We start from the raw sequence: 16690 nt of genomic DNA on the forward strand, positions 1-16690 counted from the left end.
GGCATGAATCAATAAACTCAGCTAGGACGTGCAGCCCGATCCCATGAATATCACTCATAATAGACCCTCAGCCTCACTCAATCATTAATCTCTCCAGTCTTTCTGGCTCACAAGAATCATGATAATCAACCCAAACAATGATGATATGACGTATCAATAAAGGACAATAGAGACTAAGACATAATATGCAAATAATAACTGTGACTGAGTATGAATGGAAAATTAAGAAAATAATTCAACATGTAACACGACCTCTGTGGGTCCCAACAGTACCAACACATAGCCTAAGCAGGATTTCTAACATGACGGACAACTCAATTGCTCCAACACATGGTGAAAATATGGGTAACAACAAGATTAATCAACTATTCAGTTCCGTGGAATCAACCAACTCACAATTCTTATGGTGCACGCCTACATGCCCATCACCTAGCATATGTGTCACCTCAACACCAATCACATAACACGAAGTTCAGGGTTTTATACCCTCAGAACCAAGTTTAGAAGTGTTACTTACCTCAAACTATGCAAATCCCTACTCCGACAAGCCCTTTCCTCGTGAAACGGCCTCCTAATGCCTCGAATCTAGCCACAAGCAGTTCGATACAATCAACACGAGCTAAAGGAATCAATTCCATAAGAAAATACTAAGTTCTTAATTAAAAGTCAAAAAGTCAACTCAAAAGTCGGTCCCCGGGCCCACGTCTCAGAATCCAATAAAAGTTACAAAATCCGGAAGCCCATTAAACCATGAGTCCAACCATACCAAATTTACCAAAATTCGACACCAAATCGTCACTCAAATCCCCAAATTAAACTCTCCAAATCCCTAGTCTCAAACTCCCAAAATTACACCTCAAAAACACACAAACTAGGTGGGAAATATAATAAGGAAACATAATTATTAAATAAGAATAGCCATAAAATAACTTACCTCAAGAATCCTTTCAAAATCCCTCTTAAAATCGCCTAAGCCCGAGCTTGAAATGTCCAAAATGAAGAAACCCTCGAATTTAATACTCTGCCAGTGCTTTTGCACCTGCGACTCATTTAGTTGCACCTGCGGTCTCGCTTTTGCGGGATTTCCTTCGCTTCTGCGGACATGCCTCATAGGGTCACCTTCACTTCTGCGGTTCTTCCTCGGCATCTGCGCTCTCACATGTGCAGAAATTCCATCGCACCTGCACAAAACCCCCCAGCTGGCCAACTCTACTTCTGCGCCAAACACGCCGCATCTGCGACCATGCAGGTGCAGAAATCCCCTCGCACCTGTGACCACTTCACTCCCTTCCCAGGCCGCTTCTACGCTCCCCTTCTCGCTTCTGCGAGCTCGCACCTGCGATCAAAATTCCACAAATGCGATTGCACCAGAACTAGTGCACTTCAGCAATTCCTTATGTTCCAAACTCGATCCGTTAACCATCCAAAACTAACCCGAGGCCCCGGGGACCTCAACCAAATATACCAACAAGTCCAAAAACACGATACGAACCTAGTCGAGCTTTCAATTCACATCAACCAACACTAAAACCACAAATCACGCATCGATTCAAGTGTAATGAACTTTTGAACTTCTAACTTCTACATTCGATGCCGAAACCTATCAATTCACGTATGATTGACCCTAAATTTTGCACAAAAGACACATATGACACAACGGACCTACTCCAACTTCCGGAACCCCAATTCGAGCCTGGTAACCACAAAGTTCACTCTTGGTTAAACTTCTAAATTTCCAACTTTTGCTATTTCAAGCCTAATTCAACTACGGACCTCCAAATCACTGTCCGAACAACCTCCTAAGTCCAAAATAACCCAACTGAGATAACGGAACCATCGAAACTCCATTCCGGAGCCATTTAGACATAAGTCAACATCTGGTCAACCTTTTTAACTTAAGTTTCCAACCTTGAGACTAAGTATCTCAACTCATTCCGAAACTTTTCCAGAACTGAATCAACTACCCCACCAAGTCACTTAGCAACTATTAAGCATAAAATGAGCAGTAAATAGGGGAACAGAGCTACAACTCTCAAAACAACTGGTTGGATCGTTACATAGGATCTCCGAAATCAGCTTCAAGAGGGCGACGATGTGCAGGACCTGAGGGAAGATTTGAAGAAGAGGGACAAGGAGCTAGTGCAGGCCATAGAGAAGTACAATGTCCTTGAATGGACGTTGAGAAACAGAGAGGAGGAGCTTGAGTTTAGCAGGGGCGTAGAGGCCTAGTGTAGTGATCTTCAAGCCCAAGTGGTTGAGTTGCGAGGACAGCCTAAAGAGTGACAATTTCAGTTGGAAGCCCTCAGCGGCGAGCTTGTCGAGAAGCAAGAGGAACTTGATAAGACGGAGTCCTCTCATTTGGATGCTCGAAGGAAGGCAGAGATCTTCGATTTGGTGAATAAGACTCTTCATGCCGAGCGAGAAAATGATCAATCAACAGCGAGGGCTAAGGAGAACCGGCTCAAGGAGAGGATCGGGGAGCTGGAAAAAGAGAACTCCGACCTTCATGATCGAGTGACCGCTCTAGAGGCTGAGAAGGCTCAACTACTTGCACGGTCATCCTCTTCCAACGCTTCTAATTTTCCTAGTATACCTCGGGAGTTATACGAAGAGTGCATCCATGTTGAGGCCCGGTTAGATGTGTTTCGGGACTTGCACGCAGCGGGCTCCATTTCTGAGGTTGCCTTTGAGGATGCCCAGGTTAAGGCTCATGAAGCTCAGGTCACTTGTGGATATGATCCCGCTACGCCTCGACCTGATGAGGAGGATGAGGAAGAGGGCGTAGACCAGCTTGAGAAGGAAGCCTGGTATGATACCGTTTATCCTCAGGGCGAAGATGGCGAGGACCGAGATGATGAGGACGCGAGGGGTCGTGATGGCAATGGCCAGTAGTCTTTCTTTTAGACTTTTTTGTGTATTTTTGCCGGCGTCTTTAAGAGCCCTTGTAATGAACTATGTATTCATATATGAATGTTTAAGTTGTTATCTGCGCATTTTTCTATACATGTCACTTGTTTCTGCATTTTTGTACTTTTCTTTTGTTGTTTTCTTGTTGTGATTTCTGCTCTTTCTATTATCGTTGTCTTCTAGTTGGTCGTAGCCTTGTTGAAGTATATTTATGGGCCATATCTGCCCTTTGTTTATATAGGTCGGGTGTGCCTCTTAATTTAGATTTGGCTTATGAGTATTGTGTGAACTTGATTGATTTTTATTTTTTGCCAAGTTGTGGCTGAGGGCCGGTAGGTGTTTATTCGAACTGGGTCGAACTTAACATTTCTTTAGATCGTGGGCCGAGGGCCAATAGGTGTTACAAGAACTCGGTCGAGCTTAGCCTTTTTATTAAATTATAGGCAATGGCCGATAGGTGTTGTTCGAGCTGGGTCAAACTTAACCTTTTATTAAATCGCGGTCGAGGGCCGATAGGTGTTGTTCGAGCTGGGTCGAACTTAACCTTTTATTATTCGCGGTCGAGGGCCGATAGATGTTGTTCGATTTGGGCCAAACTTAACCTTTTATTAAATTGTTCGAGCTGAGTCGAACTTAACCTTTTATTAATAGCGTGATCGAGGGCTGACAAGTGTTGTTCGAGCAGGGAAAAACTTACACCTTAACACAAAAGGTGTTCTGATAAACGTAAGTTTCTTATTACTTTGACGTTGTTGATCTGATTACATGATTGGAGAAAGTTACAGATTTTGGACATTGGCTGGCATTCCAGTACCATTCTATCTAGTCCCTTTATTATTTGACTTGGAGAGTATTGAGGAGTCGGGCAATGAAAGAGAAAAACAATCCCTCCCTCGCATACTTCGACTCGAAGTGTCCCTTTTATCACCTCGTTAAAAATCTCCTTGAAAAGACCCTAATGGGACAAAACTCAAATTGAGGGAAAAAGAGTACGACTTGGGGGCATCTCTTCCTCTTAGAAATTGAAGTATTTGAGGTGGCTGATATTCCTATTATTCGGTAATTGTTTTCCTTCCATCGTCTCTAATTGGAACGAACCCTTGTTTGCTTTGGCTATAATTTGTACGGGCCGTCCCAGTTTGTTCCCAGTTTGCCTTCATGTGGATCTCTGCTCGCTTGAGTTTTGTCTTTGAGTACGTAGTCCCCGACTTTGAGCGGCCGGATCTTTGCTTTCTTATTGTAGTAACATTTTGCTTGCTACTTTTGGGCGACCATCCTTATGTATACCATATCTCTTTGTTCGTCGATCTCATTAAGTTCTTTCCTTCTACTCTCGTCATTACTAGTACCGCTTTCATGGGAGTACCTTAGGCTGGGTTCTTCGATTTCGACTGGTATGACTGCTTCAATCCCATAGAACAGAGAGTATGGTGTCTCTCCTATGCTTGTCTTTGGGGTGGTTCTATACGACCATAATACTTCTGGGAGTATTTCCGGCCATAATCCCTTGGCGTCTTCGAGCTTTTTCTTCATGATGTTTAATATGGACTTGTTGGAGGATTCTGCCTGCCTGTTACCCGTTGGGTGATACGGGGTTAAGAGTATTCTCTTAATATTCCATTTCTCGAAGAATTCAACGATTTTCTTTCTCGTGAACTGAGGTTCGTTGTCGTAGTTGATCTCCTTGGGTAGGCCGAATCGGCAGATGATGTTTCTCTACATGAAGGTGATTACCTCTTGTTCATGTATTTGGGCGAATGCTCTCGCTTTCAACCATTTAGAGAAATAGTCAGTTAAAACCAAAAGAAATCGTACCTTACCTCGCCCTGCTGGGAAGGGGCCCACGATGTCCATTCCCCACTTGATGAACAACCACTAAGAAGTGACTGAGTGGAGATGTTCACCTATTTGGTGAATTATTGGGGCGTATTTCTAGCACTGCTCACATTTCTTCACAAATTCGAGGCGTCTTTTCTCATAGTGGGCCAATAGTATCTTGCCCGTATGAGATACCTAACGAGTGATCGATTGCCGGAATGAGCACTGCAATGGCCTTCATGGACTTCTTTGAGGACGCGCTGGATTTGGTTTTGGCCTAAACATTTCGCTAGAGGGTCGCCGTATGTCCTCTTGTATAGTTCGATGTGGAGGAAGATGTATCTGGCTGCCTGCATTCTTAGTTTTTTGGCTTCCTTCTTGTCGTTTGAGAGTGTGTCGTCCTGAAAGTAAGAGATGATACGATTATGCCACTCCCAAGTTAAACTTACAGATCTTACCTTGATTTGGTCTAGCGATGAGTTGAGCAGATGGACAACACTTTTATCCCGATTGTGAGGCTTTTGGTGTCTGCGACCAATTCTGCGAGACTGTCAACATTCTATGCATGTGGGATCTGGTTGAGCTGTCATTCGTCAAACTTAGGTAGCAGCTTACAGATCTCGGTCTGATATTTTTGCAACCTTTTTTCTTTGATTTGGAAAGTCGATATGACTTGGTTGACTACGAGCTGGGAATCGCAACGGAACTTTAACAGCTTCTCCCATACTTGAGTGCTAGTCTCAATCCTACAATTATGACCTCATACTTGGCCTCGTTGTTAGTCATATTTGGGCATCTTATGGACTGGCAAATTACTTCGCGGTTGGGAACCTCAAATACGAGTCCCAGTCCAGATCCGAAAATATTGGATGCGCCGTCGGTGTACAGGACCTAGAGGTCTTATGTTTGGAGAGAAGCTTGGGCAGCTTCCTTCTCGACCTCAGGCATTATCTTTGCGCTGAAGTCCGCGACGAAGTCGGCAAATCACTATTCACGGCTGATATGTGATATCGTGCTCGCTTAGCTCGATGGCCCACTTGGCCAGCCTCCTCGATAATTCGGGTTTATATAAAATGCCTCTTAGAGGAAAGGTGGTAACAATCGAGATAGGGTGGCACTGGAAATACGGTCTAAGCTTTCGTGAAGCTATGATGAGTGCCAAGGCCAGTTTCTCAAGGTGTGGGTACCTTGTCTCGGCATTGACGAATGTTTTGCTAATGTAATAAATGGGAGATTGCATTCTTTTACTTTCTCGGATCAGGACAGCACTTACTGCCACTTCGGATATGGCCATGTAGACGAGCAGATGTTCTCCAGGTTCAGGCTTTGAGAGCAGAGGTAATGATGACAGATGTGCCTTCAGTTCTCGCAGAGCTTGTACGCACTCGGGCATCCACTAGAGGCCATTATCCTTTTTGAGTACGCTGAAGAATCTATGACATCTATCATATAACCGTGAGATGAATATTGAAAGGGCAGCGATTCAACTAGTCAACCTCTGGACTTGCTTTTGGGTATTCAGGAGTTCCGGTATCCTTTCAATAGCTATGATTTGTTCCGGTTTGACTTCGATCCCCCGTTGCGATGCTAAGAAGCCCAAGAATTTTCCCGAGGCTAACATGCATTTCTTTGGGTTTAGTTTCATTCCGTACCGTCTCAATATGTCGAAAGCCTCCTTCAGATAGTAGATATGGTCCTCCACATTTACGGATTTGACCAGCATGTCGTTGATGTATACCTCCATGGTCGTGCCGAGCAAATCTTTGAACATTTTCATGACTAATATTTGGTAGGTAGTTGTTGCTCCCAAACGCACACGCAAGTATACGTGGTCGACAAGTAATATAATGATAAGTTGAATGTCGAACCCACAGAGACTTGTGTAAACTACTCACTAAATCGCTAAAATTATTATTCAGTCCAACTAAAATCAAAGTCCAATAATATGATTATATTATACTACGATTCTAAATAATAACTAAATTATCAAGTAACGAGTTGATTGTTATGTATTCAGTAGAGACAAATATTCCAGGGTTGTGATCGATTCACCAATCGTATTGTGTTCTAATTAACTCTCCCCTTCATATAATTCATCATGGTTGCTAACTAATCGATAAATGCTCTCATAGCCTTCTCTCGAAGTACTACTCACCTATTCTCAATAGATTAACGCCTATATTTCTATGAAATCAATCTATTAAGAACGCATTAAGATCACGACATTTAATTAAGCACAGTGACTAGGTATATTCCTATCCTAACCACAAATCCGCTCCCCCTAAGGGTTAAGATCGTGCTCTCTTCAATTCTTCTCTAATCTAAACACGGCTTTCCCAAGCATAGCATAGATAGTAAATAGAACCTAACTGTTGGCCAGATAATTAAGCAATTAAGCATAGAATTGAAGAAACAACTATATATTGGTGAATTATAATCAAGGTCAAGTTAATATCAAACAACATTATTCATGGCTAAATCACAACCCCAGAACAATGGGTGTTTAGCCACTCATGATGTAATCAAACAATTGCATAAGTGTTGAATCAATTGAAAATACTAGAAAAGATGAAGAAAACTGAGAATTCTCCGCTTCCTCACGATCCCGTGTGTGTCTTTACTCCAAAGTGGTGTCCCCCCCCCTCTCAAAAATAGGTTTAGTCTTGCTTTTATACGTGTTGGATAGGTCTAGGACCGAAATAACCTTGTCCCGGGCGAATTGGGAGAAAATTTACGTCACCGGCGCCCAGCCCGGCGCCAGCGCCCACCAGGGCGCTGCCCAATTTTGCATACTGTTTTTGGCGCCACAGGTGGCGCCAGGCGCTGCCTGTGGCGCCCAAATGGCTTCTTTTTCCGGTTTTGTTCGTTTTAGCTCAAATCTTGCACGTTTCGCCCCCACTTGCTCCCGAATTATTCCTACACATAAAAACACATCAAATTAACATAAATCAACACATTTCACATCCTAAATCCACGAAACAAAAGTAAAATATGAGGCGATATACATAGAAATATCTATGCTTTAAGCTAAACATTAACACCCCACACTTAGACTCTTGCTCGTCCTCGAGCAATGGGACAATCTACTACCCTCCAACTACGTACAAGTATCAATTATAGAGGAGAACTTTAACTTTTAACCACACACTATACCCTTGACTATGATCACTACTGGCACAGAAGCATGAACATACGAAATTTTCATATTCTTCCCGTTTAAGCATGCTCAAGTATAATATTTCAATTCAATAAATTCCAACAACTTATTCGTCACTACCCAACCTCAGAAGTCGACTTGCAACCACTAAGCACCCTCAATTCATGCACTTACCCATCAAGAAAGTTTACAACATTACCAATCATTCATGAGATCATGTGCCCTCACCAACAAACAAAAGAGTGAATATAAATTGATCCACACATTCAAATATGCTTTTGAATATAGATTAAGGACATCACACAATTGAACAAAATTCGCTCACTCTCATAAAGAATTCATATACATCCCGTGGTCGTACCATAAGCTTGACCGTAGTGTAGATTTCCACTAATTTAAGCTAGCCAAATCTAGGATCAATTAGGACTTTTAAGGTTGTAATGTAGGCTAAGGGACGGGTAGGATATATTTAGAAATAGTGGCTAACCCTCCTAAGCACTTTTAATACACTACATTTACAATTCAAGCTCATATTCTTCTCAACCAAATCACTTGCCATATACAACATAGCCCTCTTTTCAATTAAGCACTTCTCTATTTTTCACTAGCACAAATCAATAAGAATTGGAGGTATTTATTTCTCTACATACTTTCACTATCAATTTTTTTTTCTTTTCTTTAAATTTTTCTTTTTCTTTCTCTTTTCTTCACACACTCCATACAATAAATTTCATTGGCTAGTGTCCTTTGATTTCAACTTTAGTGCACCAACGAGCCCTTCCATGGTTCCACTCAAAAGCTACTCCCCAATCTCTCACCTTACTTCTTTTAGTGACTAAGTGCCTTAGGAGGTAAAGGTTCAATCAATATCAAATTAAGAACAAAATAGGGGTATGGCTTGTAATGTGGGTGCCAAAAGAAAGGTCTATAGGCTCAAAAGGGGCTAGCAACGAAAATTTTTATTTTTATGTGACAAGCACATCTATGATCAAGCAAGAAAATGCCTACGTCATCTCCTAGATTAGCACAACTTACAATTTTGCTTCAATTAACACACGGGGAAAGTTCTAGACTACACAGGATAGCACAGAAAACCACAAATCCTCACACACACGTTGCACATGACTCAATCAAGACGGTTTTGTTCAACTCTCAAGTCAAGCAAGCACAATTAAATGAGAACTTTAAGCAACATTGCACTATGTAGCATACAAGTCAAACAACTGAGAAAAGGCGTCACAAAATAGGCTATTCACTTTACTTAGGCTTCACAATTCAAACCAAATATACGGGAAAATAGAATGTATGGCATAGCCTAATGTGCCAGCATCAACCATGTCAATGAGTATCTCAGAACGACTCAGTTTCTTCCTAAACTACTCCTAAAAAGAAATTAAAGTGCCCAGTTCGAGCTACATCCTTGGAAAAGAACCGGTGCCCAAAGAAAAATCAAGGAATACTACCTAGCTATTCTAGAAAAACAAAATCTTTTTGGTATTTTTAATCGGACTTTTATCCCTCAAGAAAATTGTCCAAAAGATCCATCGTCGGGAAAAATCCGAGCTTTTTCAAAAAAAATTTCAATTTTCTTTTTTTTTTGTATTTTTTAAACCTAGACTATGTCTACTACGAGTTATAAAAGAAAAACTAAATTTAAAAAAATATTATTTTTATACAATTACACTTCAGAAAGTAGTTTCCCCACCCCACACTTATATTATGCATAGTCCTCGATGCATGATCACAGAGAAAGATATTAAAACAAGGGTGAGAAATACTCCCTGAGACCCTCTCGGGCCTAGCTCGGACATGATCCTCAATATTAAGGGTCGGAACGACCCCACACTTAAGCTCCAACATGCTCCTCAGCTTCAACCTTGGATACTCAGACTTCCCCTGCTCTGCAAAACAAAAACAACACAAAACTTGACACTAAAAAAAATAATCAATAAATAAAAGATATACATGTTAGGTTGCCTCCCAACAAGTGCCTTATATATAGTCGTGGCACGACTCTACTACTCTGCTCAGGCTGGGCGCTTTCTCTTCTTCTTTTTCCCATGAAGTCTTGCCTTTTTGCACGCTCTCGGAAGGTCTCCTTTTCCATCTCTGGCTCTTTTCTCAATCATCTTTACATGCTCAGCTGGAAACACCACCTCTTTGAACTCCGTTGTCCCATCTGGATCACTATAATTTACATACTGCCTCTGCTCTATTCCCGTCAATTCGACCACAGTAATCATGCACAAGTCCTCATAATGCTTAGGGAGCTTAAGTGCCTTGTACACAGTAAAAGTGACCTCCTTATCGTCAACATCAATAACTTCCCTGCCCTCACATCAATAATTGCTCCACCAGTAGCCAAGAATGGTCGCCGCAAAATAATGGGCACTTCCTCATCTGCCTCGTAATCAAGAACAATAAAATCAGCAGGAAGAATAAACTTTCCCACTCGAACTAACACATCCTCAATAATTCCTTCTGGCATGACTAGTGACCTATCTGCTAACTGTAAAGTGATTGTAGTAGGTCTGAGCACCCCCAATCCAAGTTGCTTGAACAAAGAGTATGGCATCAAATTTATACTAGCCCCTAAATCACACAGGGCTCTACCAACTTCTTGTTTTCCCAGAGACAAAGGAATTGTGGAACTCCCAGGATCCTTCAACTTAGGAGGAAGTTTACTCTGAACTCTGGCACTGCACTCTTCAGTAAGTGCAACTGTTTCGAACTCTACATGTCTTCGTTTGTTTGGCACAATTTCTCTGAGATACCTTGCATACTTAGGCACTTCCTGCAAAATTTCCACCAAAGGCAAATTCACACTCACTTGGCTCAAAATATCTAGGAATTTCTTGTACTTAGCATCATCTTTTTGCTTCTATAGTCTTTGTGGAAACGGAGGTGGTGGTCTAGTCTCAATTACTGGCTCGGGTCCTTTGTCATCTTTCTCATTCCCCTCAAATGGCTTGCGAACTAATTCTCCTTCAGGATGAGCTGTATTCTTCTTTTTCTTTGGAACTTCTTCTAATGCTCTTCCATTTCTCAAGGTAACCGCATTGACTTGAGCTTTAGGATTGGGCTCAGTATCACTAGTAAGCGCCCCTGCTGGTCTGGTATTTTGGGCTATGGCAAGTTGGCCCACGTGGTGCTCCAAATTTCTCAGTGTTGTGGCTTGAGCCTGCTGATCAGCCATAATTTTCTGATTGAAAGTTTGTTGATCTGCTATTAATTTCTGATTGAAGGCTTGCTGATCTACTATTAATTTTTGATTGAGGGCTTGCTGGTCGGCCATCAATTTCTTCATCATCTCCTCAAGGCTAGCTTTTTGTTCATCCTGAGGTGGTCTGGATTGTTGTTGAGGTGCTTGAGGCCGATATTGATTCTGATTGCCTTGATTTCCACCCCAGGAGAAGTTTGGGTGATTCCTCCAGTTGGGGTTGTAAGTGTCCCCATACTAATTTGTTTGGCCTCGATTTGCATTACCCACAAAATATACAGACTCTGGATTTGCTGGGCATAGATTGCTCATGTGACCCTCTCCACATACTTCAGACAATATTTGAACTTGTTGCACTGGCTGAGCTTGTTGCTTGTTAATGATCATGGTCATCTGATTGACTTGGTTGGTCAGCATAGAGACCTGTGCTGACAATGCTGAGACAACATCTAATTCGAGAACCCCTGGTGATTTTTGTACCATGTTCCTACCCATCTCTCCTTGCCAATCCGGATTGCTTTTGGAGAATTTGTTCAATAATGCATAAATTTCATCAAAGCTTTTCTCCAATACTTGACCTCCAGCTGCAGCATCTACTACAATTTTTGTTTGGGGATGGAGCCCTTCTATGAAAGTGTGAACTAACACTTCATTCGTCTGATTGTGATGAGGACAGTCTCTGAGTAGCCCCTTGAACCTTTTCCAAGCCGAGTATAACGATTCTCCTGCTTTCTGTTTGAAGGCAACTATCTCACTTCTGATCTTTGCAGTTTTGCCTGATGGAAAGAACCTTGCCAGAAATTTTCTTGCCAAATCATTCCATGATGTAATGGAATTAGCTGGTTCTGCCTTTAGCCATCGCTTAGCTTTGCCCAACAGAGAGAATGGAAAAAGTGTGAGCCTCACATAATTTGGAGTGACCCCATTAGTGATATAAGTGTGACTAATCTCCAAGAAGTTCAGAATATGCTGTTGTGGATCCTCGTGAGGAAGACCCATAAACTGCCCGTTTGCATGAAGTAGCTGGATCATGCTTTGTTTCAGCTCAAAGTGCCCACTGATCCTGGGCTTCACTATACTGGAGGTGACATTAGCAATGCTGGGCATCGCCACCTCCTGAACAGCCATGTGTTGCTCCTCTGCCATGTTCACAGGAAATTGAATGAGTGCTTGAATATTGTTTGTATCCCTTGCTTCCCTCAACCTCCTGTGAAATGTTTTCTCAGGTTCGGGGTCAAAGCCGTTGAGTCTGTCCTGGCTTCTGACCCTACGCATTCAATCAAAGTTTTTGAGATTAGAGCAACAATCAAATAACGTTAAACTAGACGAAATAAACAATTAAAGCAAAAACTAGAAAGTAGTTTATATTCAAGTCCCCGGCAACGGCGCCAAAAACTTGTTGCTCCCATACGCACACGCAAGTATACGTGGTCGACAAGTAATATAATGATAAGTTGAGTGTCGAACCCACAGAGACTTGTGTAAACTACTCACTAAATCGCTAAAATTGTTATTCAGTCCAACTAAAATCAAAGTCCAATAATATGATTATATTATACTACGATTCTAAATAATAACTAAATTATCAAGTAACGAGTTGATTGTTGTGTATTCAGTAGAGACAAATATTCCAGGGTTGTGATCGATTCACCAATCGTATTGTGTTCTAATTAACTCTCCCCTTCATATAATTCACTCATGGTTGCTAATTAATCGATAAATGCTCTCATAGCCTTCTCCCGAAGTACTACTCACCTATTCTCAATAGATTAACGCCTATATTCCTATGGAATCAATCTATTAAGAACGCATTAAGATCACGATATTTAATTAAGCACGGTGACTAGGTATATTCCTATCCTAACCACAAATCCGCTCCCCCTAAGGGTTAAGATCGTGCTTTCTTCAATTCTTCTCTAATCTAAACACGGCTTTCCCAAGCATAGCATAGATAGTAAATAGAACCTAACTGCTGGCCAGACAATTAAGCATAGAATTGAAGAAACAACCATATATTGGTGAATTATAATCAAGGTCAAGTTAATATCAAACAACATTATTCATGGCTAAATCACAACCCCAGAACAATGGGTGTTTAGCCACTCATGATGTAATCAAACAATTGCATAAGTGTTGAATCAATTGAAAATACTAGAAAAGATGAAGAAAATTGAGAATTGTCCGCTTCCTCACGACCCCGTGTGTGTCTTTACTCCAAAGTGGCATCCCCCCCCCCCCTCAAAATAGGTTTAGTCTTGCTTTTATACGTGTTGGATAGGTCTAGGATCGAAATAACCTTGTCCCGGACAAAATTGGAGAAAATTCACGTCACCGGCGCCCAGCCCGGCGCCAGGCGCCCACCAGGGCGCTGCCTAATTTTGCATACTGTTTTTGGCGCCACAAGTGGCGCCAACCGCTGCCTGTGGCGCCCAAATGGCTTCTTTTTCCGATTTCGTTCGTTTTAGCTCAAATCTTGCATGTTTTGCCCCCACTTGCTCCCGAATCATTCCTACATATAAAAACACATCAAATTAACATAATTCAACACATTTCACATCCCAAATCCACGAAACAAAAGTAAAATATGAGGCGATATACATAGATATATATATGCTTTAAGCTAAACATCAGTAGCTCATGCGTTCTTCAGCCCAAATGGCATAACCCTATAACAATATGTTCTTCGATCGGTGATGAGCGTGGTTTTCTCCTAGTCCTCTTTTTCCATAAGCATCTGGTTCTAGCCTGAGTACGCGTCCAAAAAACTCAATAGCTCGTGCCCGGCTGTTGCATTGATGAGTTGGTCGATATGTGGTAACGGGATCAAATCCTTCAGGCACACTTTGTTCAAGTTCGTGAAGTCTACACACATCCGCCTGTTCCCATTTTGCTTTTTGACCATCACTACATTGGCGATCCACTTAGGGCATTTTCGACTCCCTGATGGAGCCATTTTCTAATAACTTCTCCACCTCCTCGTGGACGGCATCGTGTTGACGGGGTTGAATTTTCGTCTAACCTGCCTTACCGGGAGGAGTAGAGCAGATCGGCGTTTAGTTTGTGTGTGGCTATCTCCTTAGGGATGCCCGACATATCTGCATGGCTTAAGGCAAACAAATCCGCATTAGTTATTAAGAATTGACTAAATTTACCTGGTTCTCAGAGTGTACAGCTGATGTAGGCATTTTTTCTTTGGCCGTTGGGATCTAATTAAATGGGGTCGAGGTCCTCTATAGTCGAGTCCGCGGCTTCAACCGTTTCGGGATACATGATGACGTCCCTGGTCCCTTCTTGTGTCGACCTTGGCCTTGTTGATTTCTATGCCTCTCTTTCCTTGTCTTGCTTTTGTTGGGTTGTCGTGCTGTCGAAGGCGATGCGGTAGCATTCCCAGGACGTGCGCTATTCTCCCTGTATGCTGAATATCCCCCAAGGTGTTGGGAATTTGATTACTTGGTATAAGATGGAGGGGACGGCTCTCATAGAGTGTATCCATAGTCGTCCTACTATGGCATTGTATGCGGTGGCCTAGTTCATGATGTGGAACGTCATCTCCAGCATTATGCAGTGCGACGTTATCTTATCCGGTTAGTGTGATGCAGCACGACACTATCTTATCCTAGAGTCTCAGCTGGGTGAGGACTCGGGGATGGATAATGCACGTACCACTCCCAGCGTCCACCATGATACGTTTGACATCAATATCTAAAATGCGCAAAGTAATGACGAGAGAATCATTGTGAGGGAAAGTCAAAACTTTGGCGTCTAACTCGTTGAAGATGATACTTTCTTCGAGTCCATCATACCGCTCGTGGGTGATAGATCTTTTGAGCTTGTGAGTGGTAGTGAATTTAACTCCGTTGATGGAGGCGTCATCACTACCGCAGAGATCATGTTAATGGTGCGAGCTGGTGACGGTGGCTTCAGCGGGCCTTGGCGTCCTCTAGCAAAGTTGTTTCTCCCCTAGTCGCTCAGTAGTTCTTTGAGGTGTCCCCGCTACAACATGTTCACGACCTCTTGCCTGAGGGCAATGTAGTCTTATGTCTTGTGTCCGCGCTCAAGGTGGAACTCGCAGAGGGCTTCAGATTTTCTGGTGCTCAGATTGAACCTCATCTTTGGCAACCACTTCACCTTTGTTTCGGGTTTCTCTAGGGCATAAACTATTTTTATAGGTGACACACAAAAATTGTGAGCATATAATAAGGGGGCATACCTCTCTCATTCCGGTGAGTCCCCGTTCTCGGCCTGGATGGGCCTTCATCATAGCGGAAAGAAGGCAGGGCGGGGGCCCTAACGTATGGCTGATGTCGTTCCCTGTTGGGTCATGAGAGTGGGTGATCCCTCCTTATGTTATCTCTTCGTTCTTTCCTAGACTCGGCTTGTACTGAGACGAGCCGTCGAGTTGGTCCGTTGAGGCCGTCATCATCTGCTCAGACTTCGACATAGTAAGCATTGTGGATTTCATCCCAAGTAGTTGGAGTATATTTCATCAACCAACTCAACAGTTTTCTGGTCGCTCTTCAACCATCTACTCAACCTCTTCTGAAAAGCTTCGACCGCTATCCCCTTGGACACGTTTGGTAGGGTCATCCTTACCCTGTTAAATTGGGCGAGGAAGCCCCTTAGTCCCTCTCCCAAGGACTGCTTGATGGTGAATATGTTGTTTACTCTTATTTTGGCTTTCTTCGCTCCGACACGTGCCGTTACAAATTTATTGGCCATTTCTTGAAGGTTTCTATGGAGCGGGCTGGTAGTTGTGAGTACCATGTCAGTGCCCCTCCCGTAAGGGTTTTGCCAACTTTCTTCAGCAAAATAGAGGATACTTGTTCCTTGGTGAGGTCGTTGCGTCGTATATCCTGAGATATGGCACCATTTTGAAGGTCTTTGGTATGACATGCGGGGCCACTTCCTCGCTGTACGGCTGCTCTACGAATCTACTGGCATCCCTTTTTGGCATTAGCTTAGGGGCGCCCGTTATCTTGTCGACTCGTTCTTGGTGTTCTTTCATTTGATCTTTGAGCGCTTTGTTTTCATTCTTCGTTTCTTCCATCCTCTTTAGAACGGCGGCGAGGACGCTATCATCTGCATTTTAAGTAACATTGTGAGTTATACCTGGTGTAGGAGGGTCTGGTTGGTTGCCTTGTTCGTCTGCTCGTTGCACTATATGGGCTCTTACGGTCTCTGTAGTCGTGCATGGGGTGGGCTTGTTTAGCATGCTTACTAGTGTATCGTCAACCACGCTTCGAGGAGCTTTTTCATGGCCGGTGGCGTCCCTTCTCTTGTGGACGTGGAGGCCCCTTTTCCATTTGGTTTTGTTATTCTACAATGGGGGGAGGCGACCTCTCGCTCCTGGGGGAGGCGGTGGGTGTCACATCATCGCCTAATATTTCACAACTCTCGTTGATAGCATTCATGAGGTTGCCAAGGAAATCACCGGTCACTTTAGTCCTATCTCCTTGGTTACCTGCCATGTAGGTTTCCGTACGTGCAAAAAAAGAGAAATGGGATTTGTTGGGTTAGTGCCTCACGTTAGCTGTAGATCTAAAAAAAACTAGAAAATTAACTAAGAAGTCCCACAGGCGATGCCAAAC

This window comes from Nicotiana attenuata, unplaced genomic scaffold, assembly GCF_001879085.1.
Source record: "Nicotiana attenuata strain UT unplaced genomic scaffold, NIATTr2, whole genome shotgun sequence".
NCBI classification, from domain to species: Eukaryota; Viridiplantae; Streptophyta; class Magnoliopsida; order Solanales; family Solanaceae; genus Nicotiana; species Nicotiana attenuata.